At 47.2% G+C, this 17,447-nt stretch overlaps 1 protein-coding gene across 5 annotated transcripts in view; it reads left to right on the top strand.

The window, feature by feature from the left end:
• The window catches only part of raph1b (Ras association (RalGDS/AF-6) and pleckstrin homology domains 1b), a 47,151-nt gene that overhangs the window by 10,205 nt on the left and 19,499 nt on the right, over window positions 1-17,447 (top strand). For 3 of the 5 annotated variants that reach the window (XM_079336748.1, XM_079336751.1, XM_079336752.1), the window contains exon 2: window positions 6,204-6,288. The gene's annotated coding sequence lies outside the window, so the exon portion shown is untranslated. Of the gene's footprint in view, window positions 1-1,945; window positions 2,039-6,203; window positions 6,299-17,447 lie in introns of those variants that run through there. The other 2 variants (XM_079336749.1, XM_079336750.1) reach the window with 2 other exon arrangements.

Raw genomic sequence — 17,447 nt, forward strand, 5'->3', positions numbered from 1 at the left:
CTCGGAGGGATGTTGGCAGCCTGCACCGTTTTCCCCATTTTATTTTATTTTTTCTCTTACATGACGGGTTCATATAGGACGCTGAATGAGTGCAGGGGTTTCAGTTACCGTGGTGACCTACAAGTGGAAACAGTCGCGGCTGCTGTAGTGGAAGTGGATTGACACACTTTTTTTTTTTTTTTTTTTTTTTTGCGAGAGAATCCCTTGACAGTCAACTCAAACCTGCAGGCTTAATCTCACAAGATAGTGCTGCGTGCGTGCTCGGCTGCCTCTCGCCAAATCTCATTGACTAATACCCCGGCAGCTCAGCTCAGCTCAGCTCAGCGAGCCTCTATTCACCGAGTCGCTCGGTTAAGTTAGCGGCTGAGTAGCTTGCTAATCTCTCTCTGCCCCTGCTGATCTTCACTCTCGAGTGATTTCTGATTATTTCACCACCACGTGCCACACAGCGACCGACTCTGAGTTTGAGCACCATGACCGACTTTTTTTTTTTTCCAGGCTGTGGGGTCACTGACTCACGCGTGGTCGGTCAGGTTGACCCCGCCCCTCGCCGCTGTGGGTGATCCCCAGTGAGGAGGGATGCTTCTGACTTTATTCCGGTTAAAGTCGTTTATTTTTTTTTTGGAGTTGCCCCAGTGTATTTCTTCTCTTGGCAGCCACATGACAGGGCGCAGCGTAATCCTCAAGAGATCAAAGAACATCCAGTATGAGTACTTGGATTGTAATGGACAACTTTAAGGGAAGGATTACTGTAAAAATAGACCTTTTTGTTAAAACAAAACACTTTTTTTACACCAGACCAAGCTGTTCAATCGTTTTCCCTCAAACCAACCAAACTCCCATCTTGGAGGGGTCATTTTGACCCCAGACAACACGCTAGTTCCTGCTTTAGTGCAGCCTTGTTTACTTTGTTACCTGCTGACTTTCAGTCAAGAACAACACACGCTGTCGTCTGCAGAGCTAATCCTGAAAATAAGCATCTGTTTGATGCTCAGCTTTCTTCAGTTGGACTCTCTGATCTGACTTATGGCAGCCATTACAGCGACTCCTGCTGAAGCACTCTACCATGCTGTTTCTGCTTTCAGAGATATAACTTTTATATTTATGTAAGATCCTTTTTTTTTTTTTTTTTTTTTTTTTTTACTCCTGCCAGACTCCATTGGGGGGAAAAAACTGATATTTTGTCCTCACATAAAACGGTGAGATGCTGTCCTGCTTCGTCTTCCGTCAGTCGTTTCTGTGTTTGAAAGCGATATTTCTTTCGGATCATACTCGACACAGTTACACGCTTCAAACAGTGTCGACCAGCAGCTCCCCTCTTCTGCAGGGTAGAGTTCCTATTTTTGTACATGGACTTTGGTCGCTCTGAAGACAGCAGTGTCACCGCTGCTTCTGCTTAAAAAAAAAAAAAAGTAGGAAATTTCTCCTTCTCAAAAAAAGTCTTTTCTGAAGCAAATGTTTTGAGTATTTTTGTGGGATAGGAAAAACAACAGCTTGAGCTGTCAGAGGCAAATGATTCATTAGACGTTGTTTGATCTGGTTAACCGGACCCCAAGGAGAATCGTGCAGCCAGTTTCTTGGATTCCTAATTTGAACAATAGCAGAACTGTTTTTACTTTACATTTAAATCAACCCAGGAATATAAAAAAAAAAAAAAAAAGCATCTGGTTTCAAAAATGGTGTAATCCCCCTTTAAAATGGAGCTGAAATGTGAGAATTGGACCCAGGGATACACAATGGGCCATTCTGACCCAGCGCAGGGGCAACAGGTTCAAACGTGGACCAACACAAGAGGCATTTAATCATGCAACTCTGTATGTGTGTGTTACATTACCCATAAACCCCCAGCAAGCCGGCCGGTGGGGTCCGATGGAGGTCCCCGCTGGCCGCCGTGGGAAAATTCCTGACGCAGCATTATTCCCTAATTCCCACCATGTGTGGTTTTTCCAGAGGCGAGCGTGGGGAGAATCCCAGCGAGGAGAGGCGAGATCAGCTCGTTGTAATCACAAGCAGACTTCACGCACCGTAAGAGGGAAAGGTCAGTTAAACAACACGAGGGGGGGGGGGGGGTCGTACTGTAAAAGAGCGCCGCTTGTTTGGACAGAGACTCGCGTGTGACGGGACCAGGAGGCACTTTGAAGTCGTTAAGTGGATTTCTTCACTGGGTAAGATGAAGTGAAGCACACGGGCAGCTGTGGTCCATCAGTCACATCAGATTTTCTGTTTTTAACGTGTCATAAAAACGATGAGATGGATGGAAGGGGGGGGGGGGGGGCAGCTTCAGATCCAGACTGAAACAGGATCTGGTACGCTGAAGAAGCCGCTTGTTCACTTCCTGCACCAGTGGAGTCTTCGGCGTTACTGCATAATCAAACGTGACGACAGCGTGCGTAACATCGCAACGTTGAAGCCATGAACATCCTGCGAAACGACCGCTGTGAGGACTTGTTTGATGCATGACGCTCCATGTTTAGAAGGTGGAGTTTTAAAGACCGCTCCTTTTGTAATTTGTTCGCCATTTAGCAGCTTTAAAGACGAGTTAGCGAATCAGATTTGAAGCAGGATACGCGGCCTATCACGAGGAGGCGTCATGTGCAGTGTAACGTGTTCGATTCTCCTAAAAGGCTTTCAGACTAAAAACTTCTGAAGTGATTTTGTATTGAGCCCGCCGCGAGGTCGCGAGGTCACTCGGTCCACTCTGCTGCAGCGCCTCCTTTAAGTCGTACTCGACTCCTTTTTTAAAAGCAATCCCTGATGCCTGATCAATACTAATACGCCTTTCCTGGTGAAGATCAGCTTTGTGACCAAACATCAATAAGCCCGACTGATGCTTTCACGTTTCACCGCCATGAAATCTGGGGAAAAGCTCAGGGTCAGGAGGCTGAGCGAGGCCTCATCTCCGAGGCCCTGGAAACCCGATCAATCAAATCTCCTCCCAGACTTGTTCTTCCGCTCAGGAGCGCTGCATCAGGAAGCTGATCCCTTTTCAGTGTTGTGAAGTCGAGGTCACCGCGTCGCACCAACTGTTTCACACTTCCAGATTTGATCTCGTTACGCCACACGAGCGCCTTTTAATCGTTCATCTGCAGCCCTGTGTCGCGTCGCTGAGACTCTCGTGTTCCTGCTATCACGTGCAGGTATCTGCGTCTGTCACGTGATCGGCTTTTTTGATTTGAACCCTGCAGGATCACATGGAGATGCTCGTTGATGCACGTTAGGATACCTGCAGTAGGCAAATAATAATAATAATAATAATTTATACTTTATTAATCCCACGAGGGGAAAATTCAGTTTACACTGTCTAATGGACATGAACACACACACACACACACACACACACACAGGCCGAGATACACACTCATGCACAAACAGGATCCTGGTGACATGCATTAATGGAGAGGTCTCAGAGTGAGGGGGCTGCCCTCCAGGGTGCCTTGCTCAAGGGCACCTCGGCAGTGCTCAGGAAGTGGACCGGCACCTCTCCAGCCACCAAACCAATTTCCAGACTCGGTCCGTGCCGGGACTTGAACCGGCGACCTTCCGGTTCCCCTACAGACGGAGCTACCCGCCGCCCTGAATGAGCGCGAGCAGACCAAGCAGGTGTCACACCAGGACGCACGGCTGACCACTCGCGTTGCATTTGTTCGTCTTCTGACGTCACGTTGGATCACGCCAGTTTCAAACCGCCCTCTAAAAAGTGTCTTTGTAAAAGATCCCAGCTGGCACATTTCCTCGCACAAAGACATTTCCTGTCTGCATTCCTGCAAATGTTCCCCCGGTTTATCATGTGCAGCGTCGCTTGGATCGGCTTAGTTCCATCTGCCCGACACGAGACGCTCCTCGGGACGTTTCGGGCACGATCGCAGCGTCGACAAATCCCTTTTGGAGGTGGGATGGAAACCTTATAAAACGGTTGACTAGCATAAACGGGAACAGTTGCGAGTGTTTTGGGGGGGTTTTCTGTGCAGCCTGAGGGATGTATGAGTAACAAAGACCCTGTGTGTCATCTCTTCCTGTGTGTGCTGTGGCTTTGGGATCGGCCTCTGATGTGGTCCCGCACACTTACCGTCTATAAATAGAGGATTAGCTCATCATGCTAAATGCTAACAGAGTTACATTTTGGGTGTTACAGTAGCAAAAGGCTCATGCTTACTCATGTTCTGTACTTCCCCTCCCTTCAACAAGCCTGTCTTTCTTTTCCCGCCGTGACATCATCATCATCACCGCCGCTGCTGGCCCCCGGCGCCCTGCCCTCCTACCCACTTCCCGCCTCGACCGGAAATGAGCATGCCCCCCCGGAGGATTTAGCTGTTAATGGGGGGAAGTGTGGGTGGACAAGGACACACCTGTATCCAGCACACAGGAGCCAGTGTGCCCCCCTCCCACGTGAAAAAAGTGTCAGGAAGGAGTCACTTCTGTAGAGGCAGCGACGCGCCAACAGGGCACCTTTCTGGGCTGCTGTGTTGTTGTTTTTTTACGGTGCTCAGCACGAATAAAAAGCCTGCTGTTTCTAGTTAAAGTCACTCAGTGTAAGCTAAAGGAGGGACGACGCCTTTTTAAAATCATAAAGAGTCCTCTCAGGACAGCGCTATGTTGTCATGCAGTAACTGGAGATGAGAAATCAGTTAAATTTTTTTTTTTTTTTTTTTTTTCATTTTCATAAAGAAATGGGTCTGAGGTTTAATATATACACACCACCACCTTTGTTTGTGCTCATAGGCTGCTGGTGTGCGTCTGTCCGTGTGCTGCAGGCCCTCCTTTGTTTTCAACAGGAGACCAGCTGCCTGCAGGCGGGGGCCGCCCCGCTCGCTGTTTGTGACTGCAGCAACTGTCCCCCCCCCCCCAACCCGCAGCTGCACGGATCCATGTGTCACTGCCACACCTGTTTACCGGGCCGTGTGTTGACTGAGTGTTATCAAACGTTAACTGTGTGCAAATTACACCAGAGAGAGAGAGAGAGAGAGAGCGGGCGAGAGAGACCTGGAGGGGGAAGTGACCTGTAATCTGAGGAGGCAATTGTGTGCTTTTGGCTCGCATTAAGACATGACACATAAAGACACACTCCTCCTGACACACTCTCCCAGTTACAAGAAGTGCATGATGAACACACACACACACACAAAGACACACACAAACACACACACACAGTCTGGCCTCATGCTGAGTTTAAACAACAGTTGCTGTGTAGAAAAAAGAAGCAGGAACAGCTGAGACCGGCAGGAATATCTTCCTCCTAGTTAGCCAAAACATCAGCTGCCTACCTCACACACACACACAAAGTAAACACACACACTGCGACCAAATCATAGTGCGGATCTTCCCCGTCCTGCTCAGCATGTTGTAACCCTGTTTAACATGCCCTCATTATACTTAATGACCAGACGATGACTCAGCACGCAGACTGTCACAGAGAGAGGGAGGCTCGGCCGCCGTGACTCAGCGCTTGAGTTGAACGTTGGTTAAAACGTTCGATGATTGTCAGCGGTGACTCACGCTCGATGCACCAGTTACAGTTCCTGCTCTGACTCGTGTGAACGATCAGCCTGCGGCGGTAACGCCAGCTCGCCACTGACCTCCTGAACAAATCCAGATATTTCCCAGGGAGCGCACGCTGCCGAATTTCTCCACCACATGACGCCACGAGCGCTCGGATGCGAGAAGGCAGCAGGAAATTATCCGGAGAATTATCCTCGAGCCGATGGGAGGGGGGCGTCCGGTGTGTCCGAGTGCACGCGCGCGATTTAAACCTCCCATAAAACCTGCATCCTTCTGAAAGCACTCCGAATGACTGTGCGAGTTTAAAGGCCTCCGCAGTGAAATGAATAAAGGCGTCCGAGGCTCTTAATCTGCCAGTAATGACAAAGAGCTTCTAATGAAGAGAGCGCGGCGCTTGATTGCTTTCAGAGCTCGCCCGATAAGCGTCGTTCTGCCTCCACGTGTCATTTTTTTCTCCCGATTTAGTTAAGTCGCTCGCTCGAGCACCCTCCAAACTTAATCCTCTGCATTCTTGTCACAGTGAACTCGCTCTGCTCTCCTCCTGCCTGCCGCCGCCGCCTCTGAATCCTCCCCGAGTCAGAGCCGCAGATCCAAAAGTTTTGCATTTCAGAGACTTTTTTAATGACGTGACGGAGAACAGAGATTTCTTTTCTCTGGCTTTTGTCACAAAAAATAGACTGATTTTTTTTTTTTTTTTTTCTCTCCAGGGGGATAAAAGCCCGGCTGCGGAGTCGAGTGGCGGCTGTGTCTGACCTTTTAGCCTCAGGAGGAAGAGGGGGAGCCACTTCAGAGGTAAGGAGAAGTGAGTGAGTGCTCTGCCACTTTCTGCAGGTCCAGAAAAAAAACTGGATTTTTTTTTTTTGCTGCCAGTAATCATTGCAACTCGTCAGATCATCCATGCACAGGTGCCATGTTGACATGAGGTCTATTTACGGTTCTGTCTACTGCACGCGTGTCAGAGGGCGTCGCACGCTCCAATCAGCTCTCACGTCAGTGTGCGGTCGGGGTTTTTTTTTTCAGAGCAGGGAATCCCAGTGTGACAAGCGTGGATCGATGTGTTTGTCGTCGGTACGAAACGAGAGCCGGAGGAGCGTGAAAAAGGGGAGGGGGCTTCACCCCCCGGGCTTCACCCCCCCCCCCCCCCCCCCCCCACGAGCTGCCTCCGTCAGAAGGCGCTCGTAAAGCGAAGAGGAGCGGAGCCTCTTCCTCTCCGGGGAGGAGATAATTCCCGACTAAAGTAGAAACATGTGAGAGAGCCGCAGCTGTGGGCTGTACAGCGCGCCTTTTATGTCCTCGCTCTTTCTGCTGGTTGTGACGTGCAGGAGAAGAAGCGGCCATTTGTTTTATCTCCTGGACATCGTATTATTTTTATGATTTTAAACTTTGACAACCGGCAAAGAAATCCGCTTGGCTTCGGTTGCCGTGAATCAGAACGGAGGCCATGAACTTTTTCTCAACTCAACGTGTAAAGAAAGGAGAAGAGAAAAGTGAATCACCGTGGCTACAGGGAGTTACATAACGGGCCCAGGGCTGAGTACACCAATCATAACATTGTAGAAGACTGAGCTGAAATCAAACAAGTGATAAAACGGCTCATGACATCGACGCATGTCCAAAAGTCCTGCTTGAGTCATTCTCAGTGCAAGGCTGCAACAAAAGCAGCTTTTCCAAAACTGTCACGACGTTTGTCAGGAAAAGCACCGACTGTCTGCAGCTCCCGGAGCATGAGGGGAAACGCACGTGTTCAACCTGAGGCCGCTTGTATTTACTGCGTCTGTTTTGCAGAGCGAGGAGACTTCAGCTCCCAGGGAAAGATAAACATGAAAGGGTTCTCGACCGACCTAAAAACAAGCCCAAGTTTGCAGCCCTTCCTGACATCCAAATCCTAACTGGAGCGTTTTTTTTTATTTATTTAAATGCCAGAGATGAGGAAACAGCTGGAACATTCAGCTCCCAGTGAGAACTCTCAGAGTACGAGAAGCTAATGTTGTCATCGGGCAAATATTTACAGCCGGCTCGGCTTTATGGAAGAGCGTCACACAGGACTCATCTCTGAGTCTCAATCTCACAGCGCCACGGCTTTCTTCTTCTTTTCCTTTTTAAACCTCGTCCATCAGGAGGACGGAAGTGAGGCAGAAGCATTTTGCCGTTTTTGTTGTGTAAAGAGCTCAGTGGAAGGAAGAAGCAGCTTTTTATTTAGCACCTGCGTCCTGTCGACTGTCAGCTAGTCCAGGCCGGCGAGGGTTAAAGGGGTTTATGAAGGTTCTTTTAGTTGTGTGTGTGTGTGTGCGTGCGTGTGCGTGTGTGTGTGTGTCAGTAAGTGTCGCCCGTGAGGGAGGCAGCTGCTGACTAAATTTGACACTCGGCTGTCAATAGCGTTCAACTTCTTCATCACGCGTCACCGCTCCGAGCGCTTGCTGCCGCGCCTCAGTCAAGCGTCCGTCGGGCGGCTCTTCACAAAGAGACTGTCCTTGAAACGATGAAGGAACATGCAAGAAAAGGCTCAAGCGTGTGTGTGAAGTGTGATTGGACGGCAGAGTTGGCTCGACAGGAATGCCGTGTGTGTGTGCGAGGAAACAGGCTGGCACACATTTTAGTTTCCTGCTCGATGCCACGCACAAACACACCCTCGGACAGTTGCTTTTATGAATTGAGCTGACGAGACGCTTCTCAGCGGCAGCCAATCAGAGGCCAGCTGTAGGGTTCAGATTTAAAGGGGCAGATGGGAAACGTAGTAAGCAAACAGTGTAAGATATTCCCAGCTGGCATTTCTCATCGCACATGCTTGGCGTGTTGCAGAGGGAACCTTGTTCGTGTGTGTGTGTGTGTGTGTGTGTGTGTGTGTGTGTGTGTTGCTCGTGCACTATGGTATACCCACTGTGCTTTGTATTCCCAAACAGGTGGCAGATGTAAACCTTCTGTTATGCTCGACCAAGCAGCTAAAGGATGAGGAAAAGTACAATCTGCTCTTAGCGTAATGGTTCTGATTTATGTGGAGGATGAACACAAGACCTGGTTGACGAAAACAGAATTTCACCTCGTGCAACAAGAACTGGTCCCAGGCTCTGCAAAGTCCTGCAGGCTCTAAATGTTGGTTTGTAGTGACGCCTCAAAGCATTGTGGGGGACGCGGTGTAGAGCGAGCGCTACATCTACAGAGGTAAAAGTCAGCGACGCATCGGCTGCAGGTTCGACCCCCCCTCCCCAACCTGGGTCCTTTGATGCACATCTGCCCCCCCTCTCTCCTCCTCATACACCCCCTCGTCTCATCAATGAAGTAGCTTTGATCCTCGTTTGCTTTAGAGGTCTTACACGTTCATCTGCCTCTGCTTTTGCTCTGTTTCTATCGGTGGGTGACTTGAGGTTTATCTAGATAGATAGATAGATAGATAGATAGATAGATAGATAGATAGATAGATAGATAGATAGATACTTTATTGATCCCGAGGGAAATTCAAGGCACTGAATGTGCGGCCACTCACGTCGGCGCACAGGTGAGAAGTGAGATCTCACCTGGTGAGATCTTGGGGCTTCTGCTTCCTTTCCTTTAGAGTCAGGACAGTGGATAGTGTCGGACACGAGGTGACAGAGCGAGCGGGGGAAAGGAGCCACAGGGAGGATTCAGACCCGCGCCGCACTGCTTGATACTCTCTGAGGCAGCACTGCAGATCTTTAACGGCGAGCCGGTCGGCCTCATCTTTTGAACCAGAGCCTGTTTTTAATGCCTGGCTTCTTGTCAGCAGTCTGCTGCTGCAGTGCTGCATCATGTTGAGCACTGTGTGTGTGTGTGTGAATGCACTGCAGCAGACCACCTGAGCCCCTGTGTATATTTAAGTATATGTGGACGTAACCCGATCTCCTGAGGGCAGGGACAAGACTATTGATTTCACATTTGGACTAAGGCCTGCAGGGAAGCTGACACATCCTCGCTGTGTTTGTGTGCAAGGAGGAGGGGGAGAGAGAGGGAGGCTGACAGGAAGAGGAGAAAAAAAACAGAAAAAAACGTGCACACTTTTGTCATTTTCAGCCTGCACGGATCACCTTAGCTCTTTATATTCTCTCCATCTCAAGCTGCGTTCATAAAGAAGACCTTGCACGTGTTTTCCCAAAGTGCGTTTTAATACTAGAGAGACGATGCAAAGTTGAACGATTTAAAGCCGTTACATGTTTTGCATCAAATGTGGTCGCGCACAATTTCAACGTTTTGCACGTTCGGTGTTCCCAAATGGTCCAAACTCCATTAAACACTTATTCAAGAGATGTTTTCTTGTCTTACTGTGTGGACACATTTGGCAAACACAGGGTTGTTAGCATGTCATGCTATCGTAGCACGCTTAAGACAAGTTTAATGCTATAAAATCTGAGAAATAAAGGGTTAATTTTGGGGTTCATATCACTCGGGGGGAACCAGATTTTTAGCTGACATAAGACTTCCTGGATTCAGAATTTGTATGTTTGCACTCAAGAACCCCCCCCCCCCCCAAAAAAAAGGTGCTTCTGGACTGAAGTCATCTGAGTTCTCTTTGCCAGCACATTATCAAACATGACTGATGGAGCTGAATGCTCGTCTGTCCTGTTCACATAACGACGCCTGCTTTATATAATATGTCTAAACATGTTGATATCTGCAGCGTTTGGTTCATCCCGTTTGTTTTGCATATGGTGTAAATGAAGCCAAAGATGAGCTGCGGCGGGGGGGGGGGATGATGGCAATCCATCAGCTGGCTGCTCCGTGGTTACACGAGGAAGCAGATGGACGTGTTGCACTCAGGGAAGTGGAAACAGGGCATCAATGCGTGTGTTGATGGTGAGGATCCAGGACAGGATGATGGGGACGCCGCTGCATGTCAGGAGGGGACGATCATCGTGTGTGGAGCATCTCTCTCGGCTCGCTCCGGTGTTCGGTGCGCTCACATGGCCGCCCACCAGCGACCGTGCATCTTCACACTCGTTTCAGTTTCCTCCCTCTCCATCTGTCTGCCTCTGACATCCTCCCTCTCTCTGTCCCCCATCTCTTTTCTCTGCCCCTCCTTTCTAATTGGCTGTATAAGCCGGAGCTGCCTCACCGTGTCACGCTGTGCTTCACTGAGCTTGTGTGTGTGTGTGTTTGCAGGCTGTTGGTCGCTCTTGACTAATGACACTGTAGCTGCTGTGTTGGCCATTAGGTCTTCCCCTTTATTCACAGCCTAATAGCCGGCCCCCTCCCTCCATTATTGCACCGATCCATCATTCCCTCCATCGCTTCCTCGATGGCCTGGCGCCGTCGCCATCACTTACTTCCTTCCTTGTTGTGCTCCTCGCCTACTTGTTAACGCACGTTATTTCTCTTTTCATTTCTTGATACCAAAACAAGACGTTTGATCAAATACGGGGGGGGGGGGGGGATTCCTGCAGCCACACTCCTCCACGGTTCAGATGTATTATGGTGCAGTAGGAGATTGTCGAGCTGTTATCTTTGCACATTTCTGGGATTGTTTGATCACTCCTCCACCGCACAGATAGCAGCGAAGCTACTCTTATTTTCAGGCTTCCTGCTGCTGTGCTTCTTCATGATGCAACTAGTTCAACAGCATGAGCAAAAAAGAAATCCTATTGGGATTATTTAGCAGGATTTTTGCAACTGATATCCTGATTCACTGTCAGTTTGGCATCTTTGTTTTCATTTTACTGACAGAGCACATGGAATCAGGGTTTGGCATATTGGAACCAAACAAACATTTTATTTAAACTAGGGGTGGGACTTGATTAAAAAATGTTAACTAACTACCTCAGGGCTTTCTAATTTAATTAAGTGCATCACAATATTTGCCCTAAACAGCAACACTTCTCAATCTAAATGGATTTCAGTGGATGAATGAATATAATGCATGCAGTGTTACTTGCTTCTCAGTGTTCATAAAGCTGCTGGAGCTTGTTTGAAATAGTTTTTCTGCAACAGCAGCTGAAAAGTTGGATCACATGTTGCTACCTTTAGCACATTTTCTAACCCCTCATCTTCTACCACTAATAGTGGTCTACAGTCCAGAGCGATCCATTTAGCGAGTGAATTTGTAAGTTTATCAGACGTTGAATGACTAATTTTGGTCCTGAAGACAGACATTTGGTCGAGTTTAGGCTGCAAACGCTTCTTGTTTGTACTTGTGGCTAAGCTAGCAAAAAGCTAGCTAGCACGAAGGTTGCGCTAAGCTAGCGTGTAGCAATGACAAACAATTCCGTGCTGTTTATGAGGCAAACTGTGATTAAATGCGTTAGAAAATTTAGCGTGTTATTTTCTTGTAATTAATTAATTGTAATTAACTTGTTAAAGTCCCACCCCTATTTTAAAACTCGGAGCTTCATTTGGCAGTAAGTTCAGTCTAAGTCTAAGTCTAAGTAAGAGAACATGTAAGTAAGAGAACATGTAAGAGAACATGTCTAAGTAAGAGAACATGTGCTTGAATCGTTTCCTCATTCAAACTCTTTTACATTTGGAGCTTCAGGGAAGTGTTCAGAGAGAAAAGTGGAATACAAAGTGGATGCAAATATGCTAACTCCTGTCATGCTGTGCTCTCAGTATTTAGATTTTTCTGAATTCCCGAGAATGCATCAGAGTGAATAAGCCAGACTCCTTCAAAATAAAAGCTCTTTCATGACTACCTAAGACCTGAATGATGACAGTAGTTTTGTTTTCTATACTGATCAGAGCGCTCGAGAACTCTCTGTCGATGTTGTTCTCTATTTCTGGTCACTTCCTGTCGGGACTGGAGTATCGGATTCACAGCTGTTCTCCATCCTCGCTTGTGTTGTCTGTACGTCGCTTCGGATAAAAGCGTCCGCTAAGTGAACTGTCGCATTTTTCTCTTTTGTCTTTTTTTTATTAATATTGTCTTGAGGAGAAACTATAAAAGAAGTTTTTATTTTAATAATCCAAACACCAACTTAGTGAATTCAGCATACATATTTCTAATTATTCAAAGATGGCGTGAGTTGACGTGTTTATAGACTCATTTGTATCGACGTGAACTTTGAAAATGGATCAGCAATAATAACAAACGGCTCTGGACATTCAGAGACCATCGCTTTGCTTCTTTCACCTTCTCGAGCCTCATCCACCCGTTTCCCATTCGTCATACAAACACGGAGACTGTTGCTTCATTTCCTGCGTCGGACTCCTCTGGACACTTCAGGTCAGCCGAGGTTGAGGAGCCGCCCACACTCTGTCGGACTTTGAGCTGCTGCCCTGTTCAAACACTTTGACGCTGCGGCGGCCTTCTTTCCACTTTTAACTGGGCGTGATGACTCTGACAGGGTGGACGCTGCTCTCCTCTCTCTCCTGGTTTGTGCCTGAAGGGAGTCGACCTGGAAAAAAGAAAAGGCCAGGCGGTGGAAAAGCAAAGACGGGATGGAGGCGGAAATGAGCGAATAACCACAGAGCACTGTGAAAACATGAGGCTGGAAATAACCGTCATCACATGTTCGCGCTGTATCTGTTTTATATAACGAACATCACAGAGCAGCTGTACAATCTTTGACAGACGCTTTGTTTGGCCTCGCCACATCCTAAGGCGAGCTCCTGGCTGTGACACAGGACGTCATTATGAGATCTTGACACTGCACATCGTAGTCTGTGTGTGTTTTATGGTCGGGTTTATGGGCCGTGCGGGCTGTGATGACAATCGGACACGAGTGTGTGTAAGAGGTGATTCACTGTCTGACAGGCAGGATGACAGGGTGACGCTGGAGAGGAGAACGAGAGGAGGTGAAACCAGCTTGAATAAAATGAGCGGTAACCTGATTGGTGATACCTTCACCAATTTACATTACACAAATATGTCTTAAACTTTTCTGCACTGAAACGCTTCCATGTTTTTTTTAAACAGGATTTTAAACCCAGTAACTTGGGACTTCAGTGTTTGTTGCCGTTTTCTTAAAAAAGGGGGTCAATACTGTTTGATGTTTCTTCGAATATTTTTGACAGCCCTGTGACGATGAAAACAATCTGAAGCTTGTTCCTGAGTGAAACACCAGGGGGCGATGTCAGGGTCACGGACGGAGCTGAATTCATGTTCAAATGTTGACACAAATTCTGCTTCCAAACAGGAACACAAATGTACATGTTGGTAGGTATGCAGTGAAGTCCTAGGTCTTCAGTGTTCTCATTTTTGAATGAAGAATACAGACTGCTGCCACCTGCTGGTATGGAGGGTAATGCCCTCTCACTTGTTTTTTTTTTTTTTTTTTTTTTAATGGTTTAAAATGTGGCGCCTGAACGTTTGCATTGTGAGGGGACGTGAATATGTGGCAGCTTGATGTTTGATGAAAAGATTATAGATCCCTCAGAGGCTATTTGTGATATTGGACTTTAAAAATCAACACTGACTTAACGTTGACATGCACAAGCGTGCCTCTCACACACACACACACACACACACACACGCACAGACACACACAGTGCCGGGGAACACGTTGTAGCTCTGCTGACCCGGGGGGGGGATGACATGTAGTTTGGAGCTATTTCTAGCCACGTGAATGCTAAATGTTTTAAATGCTACCTCTGTTTGAGCTCCGCCCCTGGAGACTCAGCCTGTCAGCGTTTGTGTCCCACTAAACTCTCATGAATTCACCCCGACTCTATTTGAAGCTCAGTACCACAGCACAGCTCTCCTCATGAGTCTCTTCCAATGCTTTGCAGGTTTCTAATTCAACTCCAAGTCCATTTGGCTCACTCTTAGAAATGAGAGGACTTTTCTTTTTTTTTTGTCAGACATTTGCAGAAAGTTAATATTTGTGAAAACATCTGCAAGAAAAATAAGATGTTGATTTTTTTTCCGAGAGCCGATGAGCTGATGCATGCTTTCATTAAGTACCAAAACACATTGAGATATATATATATATATATATATATATATATATATATATGTATATATGTATATATATGTATATGTGTGTGTATATATATATATATATATATATATATATGTATATGTGTGTATATATATATATATATAATAATTGTTGCGAGAACTGTTATTTTATTAGTACTAGATTTTTTTAAATTATTTATTTCATTTATTATTATATAATTGATTTTTTTAATTGATTTTTTCTTCTCCCTCTCTGATTATCATATAACGCAGCCCTTCAACATCCTCAAAATACAATGTTATTAGTTCCTGCTCGTTTCTGTTTTGTCGTGTTTGAACTGTCTTTAATGTTAACACATATATTCACATCCTCACATTTATCTCTCACTTGTATTGTACAAAAAAAAAACTACCAAACACATTTCGGAGCATTTGCTTCCAAACTAATTGAATTCAAAGAGCTTTATGAGACTCATCTGTCATCGCAGCGGGAGCATCTGGACAACAATAGTGTTTACACAACGAAGGTCATACTGCACAGCCCAGCCCTCCTGTTTCCTGTGCCACTGAAGTATAAAAGGCTTTGCATTTGTTTCTCAAATGTCAGGAGGAGTTCATCATTTGAATGCAAGCAGGTGGTGACAAAGTCGCTGACGAGACACTTTGTGGTTCGCTGTTTGATGGCGTGCATGAAAGGTTCACAGTCAGTCCAGTACACATTCACCTGAACAATGAAACCAAGAATATGAAGAGATTATTAAACGGGCATTTCCTGCAGGGCTCGGGGCCAAACGCAAACAGGAAGTGATGCCCTCTCCGTCCTCGGAACCTTTTCATATAAGACGACAACGATCTCCGGGATATGAAGGACTCGTGTCAGTCACTCGATCTTCGAGGAAAAACAAGATCCGCGCTGCAGTGACTTAAATGAAACATTTAAAGACTCAGACCACAGCTGCAGAAGAAGAAGAAGGCTGCACGTATTACAGGGAGGAACGTTTGAAGGAAAGGAGCCAGGAGAGTCAAAGCGAGCGCACTCTGACACCTGCTCAGGTCTCCAGAGATGGGCCTGAAGTGATTCCCGACATTCCTCTCCCTCCTCCTGCATTCCCACTTTCCCCCCCCGACACCCTGCATGCTGTCAGAATCCGGATCGGACCGGCTCGAAATCACTCCGTGCGGGAGAACTCCTCCACGTTCCCATCCAAACAAAGAGCGTGTTTGAGGTGATGAATTCACATGTTTGAGAGCATCAGACACTCCCGCTCCTGTCGTCGATGACATCACTCAGGAAGGACACGAGAATCGGATGATTTTATTTGTTGTTTTGCACCTGAAGGTGTTTAGCCGACCTTTTAGAAAATCTGTGAAACGTAGCGTGGACGTTTTGGGGTTACAAACCCAGAACCCAGAGAGCGCTGATTGGACGTAATGGGCCAGCTTCCTCGATCCCCCTCCCTGAATGAGTCTTATGTTGTCAGAAAGTGAGAAACTTCTCCTCTGAACAATTCTGATCATGCAAACCGAATCAAGGACGGAGCCAACCACGGAGACCCGATCTGACCTCTGATGTCATCCTGACCTCTCCCTGCGTCTTCGAGTCATAACCAATCACAGCTGCGTCTTCTCCGGAGATCCCGCCCTCTCTCAATCGGCTCACACTCCGACTTCACTTCTGGAGCTCATTTCAACTCCGCCCTCCTCCTTTTTCTTCTGAAGTCATTCTGCGGGCGTGGCCTATCGTCACATGTGTCTGTAAGCTGTCGCCTGTTGCCTGAGGCTGAGACATGCAGCTGGTGCAACATCTTACTCTTCTTTTATTGTGCAAATACAAAATCTTCCATGCACTACTTTTTCAAGGTGAAGCACTTCTCACTTTTAATGATGTAACACAGATTCCTATATTTTATCGTGTCGTATTTGTACAAATTCATTGGAGATGGATAAAACATATCAACATTTTAAATATTAATAGTAGAACATCTGCATTTTAGAATAAGGAGCATCAAACCCAAACAAAGAGAGAGAGAGAGAGAAAAAGTGAGTCATTAGAGCTGAAAGTTAGTGAAGACGGTGCTCTGCTGTTTGTGCAGGGATTCAACTTCTACTTTTCTTCCAGCTGCTTTTTTCAGCCCTCCTGACACTCTCTGATATGAGACTTATTCTAAAGATAGACACCACCTCCTCCTCCTCCTCCTCCTCTTTCTCCATCTCTTCATCCTCCTCAGCAACCGGATGTTTGCTTCACTTTCACTTCGATTCACAGAGATTCTTTTCTCCCTTCCCCTCACCCCTTATTTCCCTGTTCCATCTGCGAGAGCTGCGTGTGTGTGTGTGTGTGTGTGTGTGTGTGTGTGTGTGTGTGTGTGTGTGTGTGTGTGTGTGTGTGTGTGTGTGTGTGTGTGTGTGTGTGTGTGTGTGTGTGTGTGTGTGTGTGTGTGTGTGTGTGTGTGTGTGTGTGTGTGTGTGTGTGTGTGTGTGTGTGTGTGTGTGTGTGTGTGTGTGTGTGTGTGTGTGTGTGTGTGTGTGTGTGTGTGTGTGTGTGTGTGTGTGTGTGTGTAAGGGGGGGGGGGGGGGACTCCTCTGGGAGGGCACCTTTTGATCTTTAGCCTCTCACCCTCGGACCTCTGAGCTCCGAGCTGCCCGGGCAGCCGCAGGAGACAGATGAGAGCGGCTCATGCTCGGACAACGGAGAGGGGACCGTGCGGGATCAGGAGGGCGAAAGAAAAGGCCACGGCTGTTGTTTTGGTTTGATGCCTGTAGGAGAGTGTTTGCACACACACACGGCCATGCTCCATAAGCTTAAAAGCAGGGCCTCAGGTGGTAATTCACTTAAACCTGCACCATCATGTGCAGCATGAGGCTGTGATTCCATTAGAATGACAGCAGCAGAGCTTTTGTTCCGTTTCCTTCAGCAGCACGGGTATTCTCTGCGCTACCTATCTGCACAAGTGTTTACCTATTGTGAAGCACCCCGCAGGCTCATTGCTGTTTAAACACAGCTGTTAAAGTGTCCTGCAGTTTGGGCTCTTCTCTTATTTACATATGGAAGCACCTCCAGAGAGCGCTCGCTCGGCAAACACAATGGAAGCTCATTTGGGTTTTTTAG

This window comes from Symphodus melops, assembly GCF_947650265.1.
Source record: "Symphodus melops genome assembly, chromosome: 23".
NCBI classification, from domain to species: Eukaryota; Metazoa; Chordata; class Actinopteri; order Labriformes; family Labridae; genus Symphodus; species Symphodus melops.